Raw genomic sequence first — 15,876 nt, 5'->3', positions numbered from 1 at the left:
GAAACGAAGAAAAGTCCTTCGACTTGTTATTTGTCTGATGAAATTTATGTGAAAACGATGGTATATCTGAAAGTAAGATACTCTCAAATTCAATCACATTTTGGACTTACATTTCCAGTGGAATGCAGATTCTTTTGTAGAATTCGAAGTTAGGACAAAACAGCTTTTCTAAAAACAACTTCCATGCCTATCTGGTTTCTCTTCAATTTACCACTTACAAGCCTTTCGCCATCCACTTAAATCTTCCGTCACCTGTTGTTGCTGTGGTTCCAAAATCAGCTAAACGAAGAAGAGTATAACGAGAAGTTAGAAAGTAGAGGATACAAGATGCCCTCTTTATGATGTATAGTGTTTTTCACAAATATGCAAATCAACTTGCTGAGGAGTTAAATCGCAAGGTGGAAGAAAACAGAAAATGTCGGTCACGTGACCAGTGCAGGGCATTCGGTCTCCTGGGTTACAGTACCGGGATGGACCCTGACTGCAAACATTGCCTTGACAGATGAAAGGAAAATCATAGGCGGAAGACTGTGCAGTCCTACAAGATACTTGCCTTCGTTGCGGGTGGTTCTGTCGAGTCATATTCAAATTGTACGCCGTTTTCTTGTCCGTGCAACGTTGCTAGAGTTTAGAACCATAGAGCAGAGTGATCGTATCTATTGCTGTACATTTACACAAACGCAGGGGTTATCACCATCACGGTGTGGGATTGGGACAATGATCCTCCCAACAGGCCATTATTAAGGGCCTAAAGTGCAAACAGATTGGACTATTGTACACCACCGAGTCCTGCATGGACGAAGTCTGGACTGAGCGGACACCCAAATTGTATGCCTTGTTTACAGGACTATGATGCTGGTGCGGGCTGCTTGCCCGAAGGCTTTGAATAGCCGACATTTGCTTGCAGCAACACCAGGGCTCCTTATTCCCAAATTGGGGCTGAAATACATAGTGCCGGCGAGGGGAACGTCAGAGCAAAGCTCCGAGGCATGGTGGTGTAGTTTGCACATAATACTGAAAAGAGAGCACACCCCAAAATGTTCCAATGTTGATGTACAGTAATAGATATGGTTACTGTCTCTATTGTTCTGATCGCTAGCACGTTGTACGTACACGAATACGGTGTACGATCTGGGTTTGAGTCTTCAGAGCCCCCTCCACGGAGGTAGGTATTTTCCAGGACTACACTATCTTTCTCTCATGATTTTTCTCTCATTTGCCGATGCAACGTTTGCAGTCTGGTTCGTTCCCGGTGTTATAACCCAGGAGGTTGGATCCCTGCACTGGTTACTTGCCTGATCTTCTCTATTTTCTCCCGCCTTCCGGTTTTACTACTCAGTAAGTTGATTAGCATGTTTGTGGAAAAGACTATGGATTGTAATAGAGACATTTTGTGTTCTGTACTGTCTAGCTTCTCGCTATACTCTTCTTTGTTAACTTGTTTTATAACCACAATTGAAAGTAGTGACTAAGATGTTCGTAGGGAGAAAACGATCTGAGTCATGAGGTAATTTGAAGGAAACTGCCATGAAGGTTGTTTTAGTTTCAATCAAACCTATTTAGACCTCAAACATTATTTTTTGAAAACAAAAAAAATTACAAGGGGAACAAACAATGAGTCTACACCATTTTTTCTCAGCTCTTCCTTGTGTAGAGCAGCCAGATAAGTCAACTGTGTGCACGCAGTAGTCTATGTGCTCTATTGTTGGTGATGGGCTGGATCTATACCAGAGTGCAGGGGACAGGCTCCCTCTACCTCCCTAGCCTTGTCGGGCAGGTACCCAATTAAAGTCGTGTTGTTTCACCTGGTTTGGGCAGGTACCCAATTTAAGTCATGTATGTGTTGTTACACCTGGTTTGGGCTGACATTTCTGTCTGTTCTAGCTCACCTAAACAGGTAGGCAATGTAATGTCATTGTCACTAGGGATGGTCATTTGGATATATAAATGTAGGCGCACTGTGCACGCAGTAGTTAGTATTAAGTAATGTGCTCTATTGTTGGTGATGGGCTGGATCTATACCAGAGTGCAGGGGACAGGCTCCCTCTACCTCCCTAGCCTTGTCGGGCAGGTACCCAATTAAAGTCTATTGTTGGTGATGGGCTGGATCTTTACCAGAGTGCAGGGGACAGGCTCCCTCTACCTCCCTAGCCTTGTCGGGCAGGTACCCAATTAAAGTCTATTGTTGGTGATGGGCTGGATCTTTACCAGAGTGCAGGGGACAGGCTCCCTCTACCTCCCTAGCCTTGTCGGGCAGGTACCCAATTAAAGTCATGGATGTGTTGCTACACATGGCTTGGGCAGGTACCCAATTAAAGTCATGGATGTGTTGTTACACATGGTTTGGGCAGGTACCCAATTAAAATCATCGATGTGTTGTTCCATTTGATTAGGGCAGGTACCCAATTAGAAATATCCGTCTGCGGTAACAGGTGCGGTAACTTGCTGTGCATTGGCCGTCAGTGAGCGCCCGGAAATAAGTGGTGCTCCAAAACTGGATAGACGGTTAGGCTGTTGTTAGCATACTGTGCGTTTAACCCCTGTTAGATGGTGAGAGTCCGCGGGACAGCGAGTTCTAGTACTGGCTTGGTGTGGTACGTGCGATCGGAACGATAATACGGGCGAAAGTTCCACAGGCAGGGTGACTTCGGGTCAGGCCTTCCGGGTAACCGCCGGGGTGTCCAAGACTACGTCTTGTAGGCAGTGGAAGTTGATGGGTCCCAGCATCTGCAGGCGATACCGGATCTCATAGCCCACATTATTATCGTTCAGCCAGTCAATGAAAAGTCTGTCCTTGTGTGATACCTTGTGTTGAACCCTGACTTATCGCGCCGAGGGCAGTGGTGGTCACAAAGCCAGGCAGTCTGTGAGGATGGTACCCCACGTGGTCGCGCGAGGGCTGGCCCTCCGCGGCAGGCGGTATCAGGCTGATTTGCTGGTGCGGTCATGGGCCCCTTGTCACACGTGAGTTGGCTACACACTGAAGCGGGCGTTTCCGTTCCATCACGACGTCCTCACTGGTACACTCCGTTAGGGTATTAAATATGAAACATTGAAATAGTTGTAGCTCACGGCCTCACTGTACCGGGGAGTGTCGAGGTGGCAGGGGTGTAGGGTGCGGAGAGACTCCGATGTGACTTGTGGGAACGTGTGAAGGCGACGTTACACTGGGCGGCTTCGGCTCGTCCGCCGTGCGGTTGTCAACTGCTTGTGCACCACTGTCGGTCACCTAGGCATTCGAGCGGCAGTACTGAGCAATCAGTATGGGGGTGACCAGGGATCCTATTCCTCTTCGAGGCTGCAGTTTTGGACCATTGTGACCGCTGAAAACTGCCGAGGAAAGGGAACCTTCTAGGTTGCGTGTGGCACCTGAGCGGATCGTCCATGGTGGGATGAGGACGACTCCCTGGTTGCCGTACGGGGGTGCTTTCACTCGTGCTTTCAGGGGTGTGGCGTACAGTCGGCATAGGATTAGCTTTAGTGATTAGCTTGAGGATGGGGGCCTAATCTGTGGCCCTTATGGTGAGGTCGTTACTTGTGCACTATTGTGCCATGTAGGGTTGGGCTGTTAGTCTGGTGGCGAGTCTAGTAGCCGTGGTGGAGCGAAACCACTTGTCACTATGATTCACAGCCGCACAGCAGACTATTGTCCTGCACCGATTACCTCAGACTGATTCAACGATTCAAATAGACGTGAAGGCAGATACCGTCTTACAGTGTTGGCTATGTTTGTTTAAATGGTAGATACCGACTTAAGATGTTAGAAGGTCTGAAGGCAGAGACTGAAAATGTTAGCTATATCTGTTTGAAGGCAGATACCGTCTTGAGATGTTAGCTTTGTCTGTTTGAAGGCAGATACTAAGTAAGATGTCAGCTACGTCTTAAGGCAGATACCGACTTAGGATGTTTGCTATATTTGAAGGCAGTTACTGTCTTAAGATGTTAGCTATGTCTGTTTGAAGGCAGATACCGTCTTGCGATGTTAGCTATGTCTGTTGGAAGGCAGATACCGTCTTAAGATGCTTGAAGGCAGATGCCAACTTAAGATGCAAGTCAAGTTTGTTTCAAGGCAGATACCGACTTAAGAGGTCAGCTATGTTTGAAGGCAGATACCGACTTAAGATGTTAGCTACGTCTGTTTAAAGGCAGATAAGATACAAGCCATGTTTTTGTTGCTTTCTCCACAGGTTTGTCTGTCTGTGTGTTTCTGTTGCTTTTCTTCCAGATTGAAGATATGTGTGCTTGTGTCTTTTTCTCCACAGGGTTGTCTGTTTCTGTTGCTTTTTCTTCCAGATTGAATATATGTGTGCTTGTGTCTTTTTCTCCACAGGTTTGTCTGTCTGTGTGTTTGTGTGTTTCTGTTGCTTTTTCTTCCAGCATGAAGATATGTGTGCTTGTGTCTTTTTCTCCACAGGTTTGTCTGTCTGTGTGTTTCTGTTGCTTTTTCTTCCAGCATGAAGATATGTGTGCTTGTGTCTTTTTCTCCACAGGTTTGTCTGTCTGTGTGTTTCTGTTGCTTTTCTTCCAGAATGAAGATATGTGTGCTTGTGTCTTTTTCTCCACAGGTCTGTCTGTCTGTGTATTTCTGTTGCTTTTTCTTCCAGAATGAAGATATGTGTGCTTGTGTCTTTTTCTCCACAGGTTTGTCTGTCTGTGTGTTTCTGTTGCTTTTTCTTCCAGATTGAAGATACGTGAGCTTGTGTCTTTTTCTCCACAGGTCTGTCTGTCTGTGTGTTTCTGTCGCTTTTTCTTCCAGATTGAAGATATGTGTGCTTGTGTCTTTTTCTCCAAAGGGTTGTCTGTTTCTGTTGCTTTTTCTTCCAGATTGAATATATGTGTGCTTGTGTCTTTTTCTCCACAGGTCTGTCTGTGTGTTTCTGTTGCTTTTTCTTCCAGAATGAAGATATGTGTGCTTGTGTCTTTTTCTCCACAGGTTTGTCTGTCTGTGTGTTTCTGTTGCTTTTCTTCCAGATCGAAGATATATGTGCCTGTGTCTTTTTCTCCACAGGTCTGTGTGTGTGTGTGTTTCTGTTGCTTTTTCTTCCAGATTTAAGATATGTGTGCTTGTGTCTTTTTCTCCACAGGTCTGTCTGTCTGTGTGTTTCTGTTGCTTTTCTTTCAGATTGAAGATATGTGTGCTTGTGTCTTTTTCTCCACAGGTCTGTCTGTCTGTGTGTTTCTGTTGCTTTTCTTCCAGATCGAAGATATGTGTGCCTGTGTCTTTTTCTCCACAGGTCTGTCTGGGTGTTTCTGTTGCTTTTTCTTCCAGATTGAAAATATGTGTGCTTGTGTTTTTCTCCACAGGTCTGTGTGTGTTTCTGTTGCTTTTTCTTCGAGAATGAAGATATGTGTGCTTGTGTCTTTTTCTCCACAGGTCTGTGTGTGTTTCTGTTGCTTTTTCTTCGAGAATGAAGATATGTGTGCTTGTGTCTTTTTCTCCACAGGTCTGTCTGTGTGTTTCTGTTGCTTTTTCTTCCAGATTAAAGATATGTGTGCTTGAGTCTTTTTCTCCACAGGTCTGTGTGTGTGTGTTTCTGTTGCTTTTTCTTCCAGATTGAAGATATGTGTGCTTGTGTCTTTTTCTCCACAGGTTTGTCTGTCTGTGTGTTTCTGTTGCTTTTCTTTCAGATCGGAGATATGTGTGCTTGTGTCTTTTTCTCCACGGGTCTATCTGTCTGTGTGTTTCTGTTGCTTTTCTTCCAGATCGAAGATATGTGTGCTTGTGTCTTTTTCTCTACAGGTCTGTCTGTCTGTCTGTGTGTTTCTGTTGCTTTTTCTTCCAGAATGAAGATATATGTGCTTGTGTTTTTCTCCAAAAGGTCTGTCAGTGTGTTTTTCTTCCAGATTGAAGATATGTGTGCTTGTGTTTTTTTCTCCACAGGTTTGTCTGTGTGTTTCTGTTGCTTTCCTCCAGATTTAAGATATGTTTGATGGTCTTTTCTCAACAGGCCTGTGTCTGTATGTTTCTGTATGTTTATGTTTTTTTTCAGAATGAAGATAAGTGTGTGCTTGAGTCTATTTATCCACAGGTCTGTTTGTGTGTTTCTGTTCCTTTTCATCCAGAATGAAGATATGTGTGCTTGTGTCTTTTTCTTCAGAGGTATGTGTGTTTTTGTTGCTTTTTCTTCCAGAGTGAAATTTAAAAAAATAATAATAATAAATAATAGCTAAAAGGTAATAGATAACAGATAGTAAATGATAAATAGTAAATGATAAATAGTAAATGATAAATAATAAATGATACATAATAATGAATGATACATAATAATGATGAAGAATAAATGATAATTAATAATAAATGATAAATAATAATGAATGATAAATGATAATAAACGACAATAAATAGTAAACGATAATAAATGATAATAAATGATGTTGAATAATAATAAATGATAAATGATATTGATGAATAATGATAAAAGACAAATGATAAATAATGTATGCTTGTGTTTTCTCAACAGATTTGTATGTTTCTGTATGTTTTTGTTGCTTTTCTTCCAGAAGGAAAATATGTGTGCTTGTGTCTTTTTCTCCACAGGTTTGTCTGTGCGTGTGTTTCTGTTGCTTTTCTTTCAGAATGAAGATATGTGTGCTTGTGTCTTTTTCTCCACAGGTTTGTCTGTGTGTTTTTGTTGCTTTTCTTCCAGATTGAAGATATGTGTGCTTGTGTCTTTTTCTCCACAGGTCTGTGTGTGTGTTTCTGTTACTTTTCTTCCAGATTGAAGATATGTGTGCTTGTGTCTTTTTCTCCACAGGTTTGTCTGTCTGTGTTTCTGTTGCTTTTCTTCCAGATTTAAGATATGTGTGCTTGTGTCTTTCTCTACACAGATTTTCTGTCTGTTCCTGTTGCTTTTCTTTCAGAATGAAGACATGTGTGCTTGTGTCTTTTTCTCCACAGGTTTGTCTGTGTGTGTCTGTTGCTTTTCTTCCAGATTGAAGATATGTGTGCTTGTGTCTTTTTCTCCACAGGTTTGTCTGTCTGTGTGTTTGTGTGTTTCTGTTGCTTTTTCTTCCAGCATGAAGATATGTGTGCTTGTGTCTTTTTCTCCACAGGTTTGTCTGTCTGTGTGTTTCTGTTGCTTTTCTTTCAGAATGAAGACATGTGTGCTTGTGTCTTTTTCTCCACAGGTCTGTGTGTGTGTTTCTGTTACTTTTCTTCCAGATTGAAGATATGTGTGCTTGTGTCTTTTTCTCCACAGGTCTGTGTGTGTGTTTCTGTTACTTTTCTTCCAGATTGAAGATATGTGTGCTTGTGTCTTTTTCTCCACAGGTTTGTCTGTCTGTGTTTCTGTTACTTTTCTTCCAGATTTAAGATTAAAGTGCTTGTGTCTTTCTCTCCACAGATTTGTCTGTCTGTTTCTGTTGCTTTTCTTTCAGAATGAAGATATGTGTGCTTGTGTCTTTTTCTCCACAGGTATGTCTGTGTGTTTCTGTTGCTTTTCTTTCAGGTTGAAGATATGTGTGCCTTTGTCTTTTTCTCCACAGGTTTGTCTGTGTGTACCTGTTGCTTTTCTTCCAGATATAAGACGAACCCTTTAAATGGATATTTTGCACCAAAATGATCCTTAACCAGACACATGCAGACCTCGGCGACCTGGAAGTGACCAGACAACTTCGGGACTTGTGATCCGGCGTGTGAGGGAGAAGACATCTTCGGGACTTGGCACAGAGGCAATGGCGCTGTGAAGAACTTCCGGCAGTGATTCTTCTTTGTGGCATTACATAGAAGTCAATAGACAGAGGTAGCTTAGACTTTAGTAGTTAAGACTATGGTAGCCTAGAATTTGTTAGCTTAGGTTGAAGTAGCTTAGACTAGTCTATGGCTTAGAGTCTCGTGTACAGAAGTCCCATGAAAATTCGTTCAGCTCCTTTGAATCTAGCCATGCTTAAAAGGCTTGGGTAGAGGCTCACACTCACACTAACATTCACATTAACTCCTTTGACTAACTCTCAGCACTTACACCTAAGCCTAAGCCTTTTGAGCGGACCCAAAATAGTTTTCCTGATTCTTCATAAATGGGGCTTCTATGCATGGAGACTGTAGTTGTTGTATTTTTGTTGTATTTTAGCTAGTATTTATGAAAGGTTAAGTAAACTTTACACTTTTGTTAGTCAGGCTTAGGGCTAGGGTACTGATAGAAATATTGTGAACTATTGTGTTTATGTTACTTGTGGTGAATAGATGTTTGTAGTATTAGAGATGAGGCTTACACATTGTTAGTTCTAGAGGTAGGGTACAAACATTGTGGACTATTGTATTCATGTGAAGTTCGAGATAATGTTTCAAAATGCCAGAGTGGCACAGCTGTACACTTGACGATCCTGTACTTTGTCGACAACAATGCTACTAAAGACACGATTTGAACCCAGTTTCCGTTTGCTCTCTATAGTTTAATGGATTGAACTGAATGTGCGAATGATTGTATGAATGTCCTGGTCGCCAAGGTCATCATCGAATGCCACCTCCAGAAGCCTGCATCACCTTACGCCACTCGGTCTGTCCTCCTTCAGTGGTGGTAAGTCGGCTGTGCTGTAGTTGGGCTGTATGCATGCATGCATGCATGAATGAATGAAGAAATGAATTAATGCTTTTGTATGTATGAAGGCATGCATGCTTGTGTGCATGTTTTATGCTTGTGTGTATGTTTGCATGCTTGTATGTATGTATGCTTTTATGTATATATGTATGCGTGCAATGAATACACGCACGCATGTATGCTTGTTTGCATATACTTGTATGAAAGCAGGCATGCGTTTATGAATGCATGCATGTTACTATGTATCTCTGCAAGCTTGTATGTATGCGTGCAATGAATATGTGTATGTATGTATGTCTGGATGCTTGTGTATATGTATGCATGTGGTCATCTATGTATACTTGCGGTCATCGAACGACGTTGGCTCGTGTTAGATGGTTGTGACTAAAGAACTTTGCTATCCAGGAAGAAGGTTCCCTCCAACATCTGCTTGGAGAGTAGTTACCCCGATGCCCCTCCCCCCCCACACGTGTTTCCATTTCACATAAAAAGCTATCACCATTATTCAACAAGGCAAGACTATACCATGTCCAAAAGATACAAAAACTGGAAATTCTACTACAATGCCAAGGATACTTGTAAGGAGGCCCAAACTTTCACATTGAGGTTTCCAACCATCAAGAGGTTCTTAAGTTATGCTGACGAAAAATATTCGGAAAAAACAAACACCGACAGCCTGACAGGCAGACACAAAGAGAACAATACCTTAATTGCACGGAGGTAATAGCCTTCTCGATAACCAGACCTCCCCACGGAGCAGGTTTGATGCCAGCGCGAGTGCGCATGCCCGAGGACGTGAGGCGATGTACCTTGACACTCTTATCTGCTTTTCTCGGCCAACGTTCAGAATCAAGTACCTTTTTTTTCAACGTGAGTTAGTCTGGATTACTAGTTGCATAAGGGCGTAAACACTAGTCTTAGACTTAACAAGGTAGTGGATTTGCAAACTCTTCGCTCCTGCGTTTTCATAAGTTCATGTCAGGTACACTCCTGAAAACTTTGTAGAATCAGCTAAATGATAAAACTAGTAGTATAGCTCATCATAATCTGTATAATTTGCATAAGTTGTTGTATCTCTTTTTTCATTATGTACATAAGATGGTATATGTCTAGGAACGCCGAGAATAACCGTCATAACTCTAACACTTTTCCACGAAGTTAAAATCACACAATCCTTGTTCTTTAATAAATAATCAAAAACTATTGGGGCTTAAATGATCACTAGTTCAAAACTTCATTCATACTGCAGTTTATGATATGATGCAATATGATACTATCTGATATGATGACATTCATAAGTACATGAAAAGAAAGGTCAGTGTTTATAGCTTTGCCTTTATCATGACATTTCTGAAATGTAATTGTGAAAACACAGTAGAATATATATACATAGTTACCTAGTTATTCATAACCTACACATTCTGCATCATTTCAAGGGATACTTTCCTTCCTACATTCTATTACTTCTTTCTATCAACTATTACAAACAAAATCATTGTCATACCTTACCACTTCACATCTAACTCACACAATCTACTTCATCTTAGAAAAGAATACCAACAAGTCAAATGATGACTACTTCATGATAGATCCGTCATGCATATTCTTTTCATGCAAGACACGGATAACGGTGAGAATTATACATTAATCATAACATAACTGAATTTAATTCTGAAAATACAGTCCAAAAACGTTGCTCTATTATTCATTGTCTTGAAATCCATTGTAACATTTGAAGAAGAAAACGCTACCCTATGCACAACCTTCTCGGCGAAGGTAATCATGCATTTCATCAATGATATCATAAATAGAGAAAGTTGTTGAAATTGGACACATGGTTTCAAGTATCGGTGGTTACAAATAGTTGACTTTTACACAGTTTAATGGACATGACATTCCAATTCCTTGCAGATAATGTTGTTCCCTGTATTCTTGTGTAGCTGTGCATATGTAATGAGTTGTCTTGTACTTTTGATATTGTCTTAAGTGTGGACAGGAGCAACATGTAAAGATGTTTACAGGCCTGTTTTGCCCTCTCTTTTAAATTGAAATGAATTCAAATAAAGATGGGATAAAAATGAAATCACTTTCTCGGTACTGACACCGCTGTCATTGCTACAACGCTGGTGCTGAATAAGGACCTGTTTGCCTGTCTGAACGATGGTTTTCTGGCGAGTTTACTTCTAGTGGTAACCGGCGTCGGTAGGGGCAGTGTCAAGATGCTTGTTTGTAGAGGCATGTCAAATGTGTCGTTAAGATACGGGTCCTGCCCCTTCCGCCACCTTAGGTACCGACAGTTTCGGAGCTTCTTAAACTTCTCCATCATGTCTTCATAGGATTCCTTCTGTTTTTCTTGCTCTTTTGTTTGTCTAAGGAGTGTCCGAGGGTCGAACTTGAAGGAACGGTGGCGCCCGCTTCTGGTTTTATTCCCTGGTTTGCCGAAAATGCCTGACGTTTGGTGTGTGTAAGATACGGCACCAAGAAAGGAGCTCACCGCTGCATGACTGTTCCTTCTGCCTCTCTTATGGAGGACCGGACGAGAGGTTGGTATTTCCGTCTTAGCCGTCTTAGTCTTGGAACTACTAGTAGTCGTCGTCTCTTCTTTTGTTTTCTTTGTTTGTTTGTCGTCCAGAGAGGGTTTTTCTTCTTTCTCGAATTTATCTTTATTTCTCAAGACGGCTCGCATGGCCCAGTGCCACCGTTCTTTGGGACAAGAAGGGAGTCTGGTGAGTGAACCAGCGGTATCGTAGCGACGCCTAGCGGTTTGCTTAAGTACTGCTTTTATTGCCCACAGCCAGCGGCCTTTGGCAGTGGACGGATTCTGCTGTGTACCTATGGGGTTTATCTTAGGCCTGTCATTGGATGCGGTTTGCACATGTTCGATGACTCTACTTTTACCTTTTTTGCTACCTTTTGTAGATTTTTTGTTTCTAGTGATAGCTTTCATCGCCCAAAGCCAGCGTTCCTTAGGTGAACATGGTAGTGGATTTTCCGCACCGGCAGTTTCGACAACTGTGTTCTTTTCGTGTGCAATTGGCTTCTGTGAGACTCTTTTAATTTTCTTCCTATTCTTAGCTCTAAGAACTTCGTGCATGGCCCACAACCAGCGGGCCTTTGCAGACACAGGTAACATTCTACTCTGTGGTTTGTGGCCTTTAGCGTTGTATCCTGAACTTCCCTTCTCTTTCTTAGACTTGTCTCCATCTTTGTCTTTTTCTCCGGTTTTGTCGCCGTTTTGGGCGGTTTTGCCCATAGACCTTGTGTTTTTACCCTTTCGTTTGTTCTTCTTTGTCGCCTTCTTCGGTTTGGCCTCGTTTTTCGAAGTAGTGGAGTCTTGGTTACCCGTAATCTCCGGTGTTTGTCGTGATCCGGTTTCCCTGACAACGGCTCTGAAGGCCCAGAGCCAACGTCCTCTGGGAGACGATGGTAGCGCGTGTGTGACGCGTTCCTTGACAACCGGTCTGCCATTCTGGTGTTGTCCGCTTGGTGCGCTGTGGTCGTTCCTGTTGTTGAACCCGGGTGAGATCTGATCGTGATTCTTCGTTTCAGGTGTCGTAACGTTGTCGCATGTAGCGCCATTTGAAATAAGTTGTGACTCGGGTGGATCTTGTTTTGAAACGTCTGTGTTCAACAATCCTCTTGGTTTGCTGGTGCTAGACCTCCTCCTACCGGTTGGTGTCGCTTTCGTGGAATCACGAATATGCAAATCAGCGTATGCAGAATTCCTCCTACTTAGTCTCGAATTGTCCTTTGTTGTGGGTCTTGGAGGTTTCGACGCTGGTGGTGTTATGACTCTGGTGCTTGTAGCTGCGGTTATTGGGCGAGACGGTTTCTGTGCGATTTGAAGTGGTTGTTCGAAGGTTACCACCGGCCCACCGGGTACCGCAAACTCTGGGTTCGAATGTTTAGCCCAGCGATCTGGGAAAAAAGTAGAAGAACGGGCATTTTCTGTCAAATGCAAACAAATCAAAGAAGTCAAGGAATTCACCAGGAACTCGAATCGCTGGAACCGTAGTCTGTTCTGAAGAGTTCTTCCTATAATATATGTACATGTAGTTTCTACAAAAGGTTACGGTAATATGATAATAAAAGGTCCCAAAATGAAACAATAGAATTACTCAGAAAGAGGGAATACAGTATCTAGATGGAATGCGCCATACCTATGACAAACTATTTAAGTCGAGACATTTGATTGGGAAGATGGGGCCTGTGCCGTTTAATATAAAAATGCCTCCTATACCTTTATCTGTTAGCTGCTGCACGTCTTCTCTCTCCGGCGTCACACAACGAGAGGACATGACGTCATCATGTTCACAGTCACGGCCTTGACCCTTGACCGCACTTCTGATGTACCGCTTGGCGCAGTGATGGCAATGGGTGTAGAACCCGTGTCCTTTTAGCCGCAGTTTACTTCTGTTTTCATAAGGCGACGCTGTGGTTTTGTGTTGGCCGGCTCTGCTGCCGCCCCCGTGCACTAGCCTCGCCTCCGCACTCTGGAACTGAACTCGTGACGTCATCCCGAACTCGGACCACGGCCGCCGGATCCCACGAGACTCTCCGAGACTCTCTCGACTAAGCTGAAAGTAAGAAATTGTCAAGCACTTTACAAACAAAAATCATATACCGGGACAAATATCATATCATAATCTCCAAGCAAATGCAGCTCGTTTTTTGCGGCATTTTGAATTTCTTTTTTGCGGTCCCCGTTTTAGGCGAAGAGCTTTATGTAAAAACACTTCTTAGCCTAGCCCAACATCTGCTTAGAGTTTAATCATGTCACAAAGTTGCTAGGCAAAAAGCATGGCAATTTATCATTCGGCACAGAAACACTTGTGCACGTCAAAACTACTCTTGTGTGATAAACCAGTGACGCCATGTTGTTGCACGTTTCGAGTAGACTAATTTCCGCCCGCTGTCGTCTGCAACATTATAGGCGAGCACTTTTGGGCGCCAAAATGTCAATCTACACAGTTATTGGTGTATTTATGTTGTAGATATTTGTCTTCTCTGGTACTCTATAAGTTAGCGTAACCTGAATCAATCAATAGTATAAATAGCCTAGTGTGTATGATTTTGCCATTTATGTCTACATACCAATATGTATGTACTGTATCGCAGACAATGACCTCGTAATATCTATTCTCTATTGTCATATACATAGTAACGGTAAATACATGTCAGACAAGGCTTGGCCTTGTACTATATCTTCAGAAGTCCATGAGAATTGTGAAAATGTATTCGAGTCACACACTTTAAAACCTCGACCATATTGAATTACAAGAAAGCAGCAAATAGAAATGCGTTTCTATAGTGCAGTCCAATATGTGGCATTCAATCAAAAAAGGTAACCAATGGTTTACCCTAAATGGTTCGAAATTGAGCGGTGACGAACTAGAAAATGTCGATTGAACTGTTAATATCGTTATATACAATTACAGTGTCTCATTTGAATACAATAATCATACCGGAAGGTGTTTTCTTAAAATTTACAAATTTGGATATGTCTTAACTGTAGACCATATAACCGCCATTGACATTAATCCGCCGAGTAACATAAATCCGCCCCTTTGAAAAATAGTGGGTTTGAGAGATCTCTATTGCAGCACCCCAAGGTGTTCACAGCTAAGATATACAGGTGTGCATTAAATTTGCGGAATTATGTACCCTGGTGGAATTATGTTAGCAGATGTGGAATTATGTTTGAACTGACCTGTTCTGTTGCAGATTTGGCTCTGCTGAGAAACGCTCGATGCTCCAGACGAAATTTGCTGATTTCTGCAGTCTTCTGTCTGTCCAGTAGAACCATCGTGCTGCGCAGTTTCTGTTCCTCCAGCAAGTTGAGCGTCAGGGCCCGGGCGTAGTCAGGGTGGCGGTCGCGAGATCTGGCGATATGTTCGTACGTTTTCTTCCGCAACGCTGCCAAAGGTGGCTTTTTTTCGGACGCCATCTTTTTCTTGTACGGCGGCTAAGATACACTGAAATTCTTAGTGATAACGTCGCATGCACTTTTTCTTGAGAAACGTATCACGTTCTGCGATGTGGTAGGCTCTTCCAAGAACAATCTCTCCTATCCATAGAGAAGGAAAGGGAATAAAAGAATACTATGCGTGTTCAACATATTTTAGATACATCATAAAAGGCTAATATACAAAATAAGTCAGACGACTGAATAAGGTATCTAACAGAGAGTCAGATAGATCTAAATATGTGCAGTTATTTTCATGAAAAGGAACAATAAAAATCGTAATTGGAAGGCATACGTTGGCATATTGTAACCGCACTATTTTGTATACGAAGGCATATTGTAACCGCCCTATTTTGGCAAAGCAGTGTGCATCATAAAAAGGCTACATGTAAGTGCGCATGCATATGAATTGTCCACGTTAAACAGTGCCGATTCATAACGTTATAATTATAAGCGCATTTTCCGTTTAAGAATAATCATTTCTGTTCCGATCTCTTTGAAAGTCTTCGATTTTTAATACATGTACTATGTCTATGCACGTGTACCTTTTTTGGTGGCCCATTGTGTTAGGGCTATAACAAAAGGTCCTCATTCAACAAGAAACGGTTGCTAAATGCATTGATTACCGATCTATCAGCAGAGAAAAGTGTCAAATATAATCATGAAACAGTCATTAGCGTGCGTTAAACTGTGCACAGTGGACCGCATAATGTAGTAGTAATGCAAGCCCTTGTGATCCTTACCTTTCCCGTTGTGGTATATTTGTCGCCGCCAAATCCGCCTTCTTGAAACGTAAAACCTACAGGACGTTTTTCCAACTGTATGAGCGCTTCATACGGCGATATTTCAGTGCGCACAACCCGGGATATTATTCCACAACTAAACCACGCCTGGCTGCCTCGCGTTAGTGTTCCCTAGGTGATTTATCCCTTGTCAGAGACCAGAGAGCGGCAAGGTTCCCGTTATAGAACATCTACCTCAGGAGAACCATCCTACGCTAACCCCAAGTAAGCACTGCTCCTTTGTAAGCGACGCTCCATTTCGGATTATCACAGATCAACTCGCCCAGGTGACACCCTCTAGAGGTTGAATTTGCTCCCAGGTATATCGTTGCTATGACGACAAACCAATACACTCCTGCTTGCCCTTTGAGATCGACCCGACCTTCTTTGATGGAATAGTTTGCTCAAAGCTTAATACTTCCATCGACGGCCGCTTCTAGCACCACTTGGCTCGTATTGATAAACACTGGGAGACGTAAACTTTGGATTAGTTTGGCAGGTGGCGGGCGGTTAATGTTGTTTGGTCCTGGGCGATGCTTACCTAGTGGAAACGGCGCGTCAAATGTGCAACCCAGCCCTACTTGTTCGTGTG

General features: G+C 42.6%; 2 long non-coding RNA genes across 2 annotated transcripts; both read left to right on the top strand.

The window, feature by feature from the left end:
• Positions 1 to 1,502: 1,502 nt before the first annotated feature.
• On the top strand, positions 1,503 to 6,058 carry LOC136444701 (uncharacterized). The gene is made up of 2 exons (XR_010757308.1): positions 1,503 to 2,164; positions 2,305 to 6,058. It is a non-coding gene; the product is annotated as an uncharacterized lncRNA (long non-coding RNA).
• A 177-nt stretch (positions 6,059 to 6,235) lies between these two features.
• LOC136444700 (uncharacterized) lies at positions 6,236 to 8,369 on the top strand. Its single transcript, XR_010757307.1, has 2 exons — positions 6,236 to 6,613; positions 7,054 to 8,369. It is a non-coding gene; the product is annotated as an uncharacterized lncRNA (long non-coding RNA).
• The last annotated feature ends 7,507 nt before the right edge of the window (positions 8,370 to 15,876 follow it).

Source organism: Branchiostoma lanceolatum, chromosome 11, assembly GCF_035083965.1.
Source record: "Branchiostoma lanceolatum isolate klBraLanc5 chromosome 11, klBraLanc5.hap2, whole genome shotgun sequence".
Taxonomy (NCBI): domain Eukaryota; kingdom Metazoa; phylum Chordata; class Leptocardii; order Amphioxiformes; family Branchiostomatidae; genus Branchiostoma; species Branchiostoma lanceolatum.
The sequence above is the reverse complement of the archived record's forward strand: the minus strand, read 5'-3'. Positions and strand labels throughout refer to the sequence as shown.